This window comes from Lipotes vexillifer, unplaced genomic scaffold (assembly GCF_000442215.2).
Source record: "Lipotes vexillifer unplaced genomic scaffold, Lipotes_vexillifer_v1.1 scaffold618, whole genome shotgun sequence".
Classification (NCBI taxonomy): Eukaryota; Metazoa; Chordata; class Mammalia; order Artiodactyla; family Lipotidae; genus Lipotes; species Lipotes vexillifer.
The window spans coordinates 2,864,390-2,872,622 of record NW_006799025.1 but is presented as its reverse complement, the minus strand read 5'-3'; positions in this window follow the sequence as shown (position 1 = coordinate 2,872,622).

The window sequence follows — 8,233 nt, the reverse complement described above, 5'->3', positions numbered from 1 at the left end:
TGTGTGGTAGAGTAGTATACCACCATGTGGGACATCTCTGGTCTGCCTGGAACATACTGCCTGACCAGGGCTTTGGAAAACTGTTGAGCCACAGCAGATGGAGTAGCTGATAAGGACTCTGCAGGCTATGGCAACCCAGATACCACGAAATTCTTGAATGAACCCCTGGAGGATAAGAGAGAATCCCCCAAGCATGACTGAGGTTGAATTTTCTGCCAGTCATGTAGGTGAAAGTACAGAACCAATTTCTCTGATTTAGAGAAATGTAGCATTTAGACACCAGTAAGTGGCAGAGTAACTTTCATACTTGTCACATTGAAAATATTTATATACAGCCAGGCATAAAGCTCACCTCCCCTGTATTACTTCTCACACACACACACACACACACACACACACACACACGCACACGCACACATTTCTGTCAACATCTTGGAACAGACTGCTTGGGATCAACTTGCTTCCCCTCCTGTCCTTACACATTCTTCAGCCTTCGTGTTGCCTGTCACATTAGTCTTTCATTTGCTGGCTTCATTCACTTATTCATTTAATTCTACAGAAAATCTTGAGGGCCTAATATTTGCTTATAACTCAGAGGCATAGTTCTAGTCATGAGATGTTCACAGTCTAGAGCATGATGTTGAGTAGAGAGTGAGAAAGTCTGGGTGGATGGGCAGCGAGAACAGTTCATGACCCTAGAAGGAGGACAGGGGACTTCCCTGGTGTCCAGTGGCTAAGGTCCAGTGGCTAAGGTGGTCCCACCACAGGTGGCCCGGGTTTGATCCCTGGTTGGAGAACTAGATCCCACATGCCACAACTAAGGGTTCGCATGCCGCAATTACAGATCCTGCATGCTGCAACTAAGACCCAGCACAGCCAAATAAACAAATAAATATTTAAAAAAGAAGAAAAAGGAGCAGGACAGAAGACTTTAGCAGTACAGAGGGACAGTTAATCCCATCTGGAATGAGAGGAGGGGTCATGCTAAATTTTTGCAAGAGAATGAGGCCTTAGCAGATACTGAGGTTGTAGGGAGTAAATGGGAACAGGGAGAACATTGCAGGGAGATGGATCAGGCAGGGCACATGCATGGGGACATGAAGAATATCATCTGCTCAATGAACCACAGAGTTTGACACTAAGAATACAAGCTGTAAGAGGAACAACCACATATTCTTTCTACCTATTGCTGTTTCTGAACATTATGCTCTATACACTTCCCTTGGCAGTCATAGTACTAACTTCTCAAAGATTCTGCCCAGTGTGGATACATGTAAGAAGTAATAGCAAGCTAAGCAAAAGGATTTCTATCAGCAAAGTAGAAGCCTGGACTGTTGGGAGAGTTTTATTAGACGAATCACATGGAAATTCTGAATTCCTCTTGATATATATGGATAATCAAAATATATTAGTCAAATACTTAGAGCCTTTCATTTCTATATGTAGATTAAAAATTGTAATATAATGGTTTTCTGAGAAAAGCACATATTAGCAGATGTTACTACAACAAATATCTTTGTTGTTACATTTAGCAGATGTTACTACAACAAATATCTTACCTTATGTGAACAGATTTAACATATAATTTAGTGCTTGTCAACTGAAATTAAAATTCTTAAATTATTTCCTGCATAATTTGATTACCCATGGTCGAGAGGACACAGAAAGCTGAGTAAAGGGCGTGGGTTTCCACATAAAGACAAATGCTGTTTTCAGACTCAATGCAGAATGTCCTCTTCAAGGTAAGGTCTTGTCCTTGGCTAATTCCTCTACACAAATATTCCTTCCCTTTCCACTTTACTCTCCAGCTTAAGCCATCTCTTCTTTTGGGAAGTGTCCCATGAACCAAACTCAGCGTTTTTAGCAGCTTGGTAATTTTTCCAAGAAGAAAAAGGAGAATCATTTTTAATGAAAGTTTATTGCCCTTGAGCTGTTGTTTGTCAGTTCAGTGGACCAAGTAAAGAGATGGAAGAGATGATGAGATTAAGGAATTATTGCCTCAACCTAGTTTTTTCCTTAAACAAAAAAAAAGTATTGAAACATTTGTTCCTTAGGAATAACTTAAGATTTTCAGTGAGTGTTCCTTTAGAGTAAGTTTTTAAAACTTTATTTGAACCATAGACCCTGTGACAGCATACTGATGTTTATACCCCTTCTAAGAGTAACGTTTTTAAATGCATAAAATAAAATACATACGATTACAATTAAAGTAAATAATTATACAAAAATACAATGATGAAAATTGGTTTTAAAACTTCATGATAACATGTGTGTCTTTATTAACACATTAAATAATAAGATCCAGCTCCAAATCTAGTAGCTACAATATTTTGAGGTAGTGATGAACGTAAAGGATATTTTCAAGATATATACAACAATTGTAATATGATGGGAATTATTTCTCTTGGTGACAGACTTACAGGAACAGTTAATAATTACTATGGTTTGGAATCTATATTCATAACTGTAGGAAGTGTTAGAGGTTCAGGAGAAAAAATTTTTTCTTAACATCTTTAGTGGAGTATAATTGCTTTACAATGTTCTGTTAGTTTCTGCTGTATAACAAAGTGAATCAGCTATACGTATACATATATCCCCATATCCCCTCCCTCTTACGTCTCCCTCCCACCCACCCTATCCCACCCCTCTAGGTGGTCACACAGCACCAAGCTGATCTCCCTGTGCTATGCTGCTGCTTCCCGCTAGCTAAATGTTTTACATTTGGTAGTGTATATATGTCGATGCTACTCTCTCACTTCTCCCTCCCTGTATCCTCAAGTCCATTCTCTACATCTCTGTCTTTATTCCTGTGCTGCCCTTAGCTTCTTCAGAAACATTTTTTTTTTAAGATTCCATATATATGTGTTAGCATACAATATTTGTTTTTCTCTTTCTGACTTACTTCACTCTGTATGACAGACTCTAGGTCCATCCACCTCACTACAAATAATTCAATTTCGCCTTTTTATGGCTGAGTAATATTCCATTGTATATATGTGCCACATCTTCTTTATCCATTCATCTGTGGATGGACACTTAGGTTGCTTCCATGTCCTGGCTATTGTAAATAGTGCTGCAATGAACATTGTGCTACATGACTCCTTTTGAATTATGGTTTTCTCAGGGTATATGCCCAGTAGTGGGATTGCTGGGTCATATGGTAGTTCCATTTTTAATTTTTTAAGGAACCTCCATAATGTTCTCCATAGTGGCTGTATCAATTTACATTCCCACCAACAGTGCAAGACAGTTCCCTTTTCTCCACACCCTCTCCAGCGTTTATTGTTTGTAGATTTTTTGATGATGGCCTTTCTGACTGGTGTGAGGTAATACCTCATTGTAGTTTTGATTTGCATTTGTCTAATCACTAGTGATGTTGAGCACCTTTTCATGTGCTTCTTGGCCATCTGTATGTCTTCTTGGAAGAAATGTCTATTTAGGTCTTCTGCTCATTTTTGGACTGAGTTGTTTGTTTTTTTGATATTGAGCTGCATGAGCTGCTTGTATATTTTGGAGATTAATCTATTGTAGGTTGCTTCATTTGCAAATATTTTATCCCATTCTGAGGGTTGTCTTTTCATCTTGTTTATGGTTTCCTCTGCTGTGCAAAAGATTTTAAGTTTCATTAGGTCTCATTTTTTTTTTTTTTATTTCCATTTCTCTAGGAGTGGGTCAAAAAGGATCTTGCTGTGATTTATGTCATAGAGTGTTCTGCCTATGTTTTCCTCTAAGAGTTTTAGAGTGTCTGACCTTACACTTAGGTCTTGAATCCATTTTGAGTTTATTTTTGTGTGCTGTTAGGGAATGTTCTAATTTCATTCTTTTACATGTAGCTGTACAGTTTTCCCAGCACCACTTATTGAAGAGGCTGTCTTTTCTCCATTGTATATTCTTGCCTCCTTTGTCAAAAACAAAGTGACCATATGTGTATGGGTTTATCTCTGGGCTTTCTATACTGTTCCACTGATCTATATTGCTGTTTTTGGGCCAGTACCATATTGTTTGGATTACTGTAGCTTTGTGGTATAGTCTGAAGTCGGGGAGCCTGATTCCTCCAACTCCGTTTTTCTTTCTCAAGATTGCTTTGGCTATTCTGGGTTATCTGTGTTTCCATAAAAATTGTGAAATTTTTTGTTCTGGTTTTGTGAAAAATGCCATTTGTAGTTTGATAGGGCATGCATTGAATCTGTAGATTGCTTTGGGTAGTATAATCATTTTCACAATGTTGATACTTCCAATCTAAGAACATGGTATATCTCTCCATCTGTTTGTATCATCTTTAATTTCTTTCATCAGTGTCTTATAGTTTTCTGCATATAGGTCTTTTGTCTCTTTAGGTAGGTTTATTCCTAGGTATTTTATTCTTTTTGTTGCAAAAGTAAATGGAGTGTTTCCTTAATTTCTCTTTCAGATTTTTCATCATTAGTGTATAGGAATGCAAGAGATTTCTGTGCATTACTTTTGTATCCTGCTACTCTACCAAATTCATTGATTAGCTCTAGTAGTTTTCTGGTAGCACCTTTAGGATTCTCTATGTATAATATCATGTCATCTGCAAACAGTGACAGTTTTATTTCTCCTTTTCCAATTTGGATTCCTTTTATTTCTTTTTCTTCTCTGATTGCTGTGGCTAACATTTCCAAAACTATGTTGAATAATAGTGGTGAGGGTGGGCAACCTTGTCTTGTTCCTGATCTTAGTGGAAATGGTTTCCGTTTTTCACCATTGAGAATGATGTTGGCTGTGGGTTTGTCATATATGGCCTTTATTATGTTGAGGTAAGTTCCCTCTATGCCTACTTTCTGGACAGCTTTTATTATAAATGAGTGTTGAATTTTGTCAAAGTTTTTCTGCATCTATTGAGATGGTCATATGGTTTTTCTCCTTAAATTTGTTGATATGGTGTATCACATTGATTGATTTGCGTATATTGAATAATCCTTGCATTCCTGGGATAAGTTCCACTTGATCATGGTGTATGATCCTTTTAATGTGCTGTTGGATTCTGTTTGCTAGTATTTTTTTGAGGAATTTTGCATCTATGTTCATCAGTGATATTGGTCTGTAGTTTTCTTTCTTTGTGACATCTTTATCTGGTTTTGGTATCAGGGTGATGGTGGCCTCGTAGAATGAGTTTGGGAGTGTTCCTCCCTCTGCTATATTTTGGAAGAGTTTGAGAAGGATAGGTGTTAGCTCTTCTCTACATGTTTGATAGAATTCGCCTGTGAAGCCATCTGGTCCTGGGCTTTTGTGTGTTGGAAGATTTTTAATTATGGTCTCAATTTCAGTCCTTGTGATTGATTTGTTTATATTTTCTATTTCTTCCTGGTTCAGTCTCAGAAGGTTGTGCTTTTCTAAGAATTTGTCCACTTCTTCCAGATTGTCCATTTTATTGGCATATAGCTGCTTGTAGTAATCTCTCAGGATCCTTTGTATTTCTGCAGTGTCAGTTGTTACTTCTCCTTTTTCATTTCTAATTCTATTGATTTGAGTCTTCTCCCTTTTTTTCTTGATGAGTCTGGCTAATGGTGTATCAATTTTGTTTATTTTATCAAAGAACCAGCTTTTAGTTTTATTGATCTTTGCTATCATTTTCTTCATTTTTTTCCCATTTATTTCTGATCTGATCATTATGATTTATTTCTTTCTGCTAACTTTGGGATTTTTTTGTTCTCCTTTCTCTAACTGCTTTAGGTGTAAGGTTAGGTTGTTGACTTGAGATGTTTCTTGTTTCTTGAGGTAGGATTATATTGCTATAAACTTCCCTCTTAGAACTGCTTTTGCTGCATGCCATAGGTTTTGGTCGTCGTGTTTTCATTGTCATCTGTTTCTAGGTATTTTTTGATTTCCTCTTTGATTTCTTCAGTGATCTCTTGGTTATTTAGTAACGTATTGTTCAACCTACATGTGTTTGTGTTTTTTATAGCTTTTTTCCTGTAATTGATATCTAGTCTCATAGCGATGTGGTTGGAAAAGGTACTTGATACAATTTCAATTTTCTTAAATTTATCAAGGCTTGATTTGTGACCCAAGATATGATCTATCCTGGAGAATATCCCATGAGCACTTGAGAAGAAAGTGTATTCTGTTGTTTTTGGATGGAATGTCCTATAAATATCAATTAAGTCCATCTTTTTTAATATGTCATTTAAAGCTTGTGTTTTCTTATTTATTTTCATTTTGGATGATCTGTCCATTGGTGAAAGTGGGGTATTAAAGTCCCCTACTATGATTCTGTTACTGTCGATTTCCCCTTTTTTGGCTGTTAGCATTTGCCTTATGTACTGAGGTGCTCCTCTGTTGGGTGCATAAATATTTACAACTGTTATATCTTCTTCTTGGAGTGATCCCTTGATCATTATGTAGTGTCCTTCTTTGTCTCTTGTAATAGTCTTTATTTTAAAGTCTATTTTGTCTGATATGAGAATTGCTATTCCAGCTTTCTTTTGATTTCCATTTGCATGGAATATCTTTTTTCCATCCCCTCACTTTCAGTCTGTATGTGTCCCTAGGTCTGAAGTGGGTCTCTTATGTACAGCATATACATGGGACTTGTTTTTGTATCCATTCATCCAGCCTGTGTCTTTTGGTTGTAGCATTTAATCCATTCACGTTTATGGTAATTATCGATATGTATGTCCCTATTACCATTTTCTTAATTGTTTGGGGTTTGGTATTGTAGGTCTTTTCTTTATCTTGTGTCTCCTGCCTAGAGAATTTCCTTTAGCATTTGTTGTAAAGCTGGTTTGGTGGTGCTGAATTCTCTTAGCTTTTGATTGTCTGTAAAGGTTTTCATTTCTCCATCGACTCTGAATGAGATCCTTGCTGGATAGAGTAATCTTGGTTGTAGGTTTTTCCCATTCATCACTTTAAATATGTCCTGCCACTCTCTTCTGGCTTGCAGTTTCTGCTGAAAGATCAGCTGTTAGCCTTATGGGGATTCCCTTGTGTGTTATTTGTTGTTTTTCCCTTGTGCTTTTAATATTTTTTCTTTGTATTTAATTTTTCATAGTTTGATTAATATGTGTCTTGGCATGTTTCTCCTTGGATTTATTCTGTATGGGACTCTCTGCACTTCCCAGACTTGATTGAGCATTTCCTTTCCCATGTTAGGGAAGTTTTCAACTATAATCACTTCAAATATTTTCTCAGTCCCTTTCTTTTTCTCTTCTTCTTCTGGGACCCCTATAATTAGAATGTTGGTGCATTTAATGTTGTCCCAGAGGTCCCTGAGACTGTCCTCAAGTCTTCTTATTCTTTTTTCTTTATTCTGCTCTGCAGTAGTTATTTCCACTATTTTATCTTCCAGGTCACTTATTCTTTCTTCTGCCACAGTTATATTCTGCTATTTATTCCTTCTAGAGAATTTTTAATTTCATTTATTGTGTTGTTCATCATTGTGTGTTTGCTCTTTAGTTCTTCTAGGTCCTTGTTAACGTTTCTTGTATTTTCTCCATTCTAGTTCCAAGATTTTGTGTCATCTTTACTATCATTACTCTGAGTTATTTTTCAGGTAGACTGCCTACTTACTCTTCATTTTTTTGGTCTGGTGGGTTTTTATCTTGCTCCTTCATCTGCTGTGCGTTTCTTTGTCTTCTCATTTTGCTTAACTTACTGTGTTTGGGGTCTCTTTTTCGCAGGCTGTAGGTTTGTAGTTCCTGTTGTTTTTGGTGTCCGCCCCCATTGGGTAAGGTTGGTTCAGTGGGTTGTGTAAGCTTCCTCGTGGAGGTGACTGGTGCCTGCATTCTGGTGGATGAGGCTGGATTTTGTCTTTCTGGTGGGAAGGACCACGCCCGGTGGTGTGTTCGTGGGTGCCTGTGAACTTATTATGATTTTAGGCAGCCTCTCTGCTAATGGGTGGGATTGTGTTCCTGTCTTCCTAGTTGTTTGGCATGGGGTGTCCAGCACTGGAGCTTGCTGGTTGTTGAGTGGAGCTGGGTCTTAGCGTTGAGATGGAGATCTCTGGGCGAGCTCTTGTCGATTGATATTATGTGGGGCTGGGAGGTCTCCGGTGGTCCAGTGTCCTGAACTCAGCTCTCCCGCCTCAGAGGCTCAGGCGTGACACCCAGCTGGAGCACCAAGACCCTGTCAGCCACACGGCTCAGAAGAAAAGGGAGAAAAAAAAATGAAAAAAAAAAAATAAATTTATTAAAATAAAAAAATAAAAACGTAATTAAAAAAGAGGGCTTCCCTGGTGGCGCAGTGGTTGAGAGTCCGCCTGCCAATGCAGGGG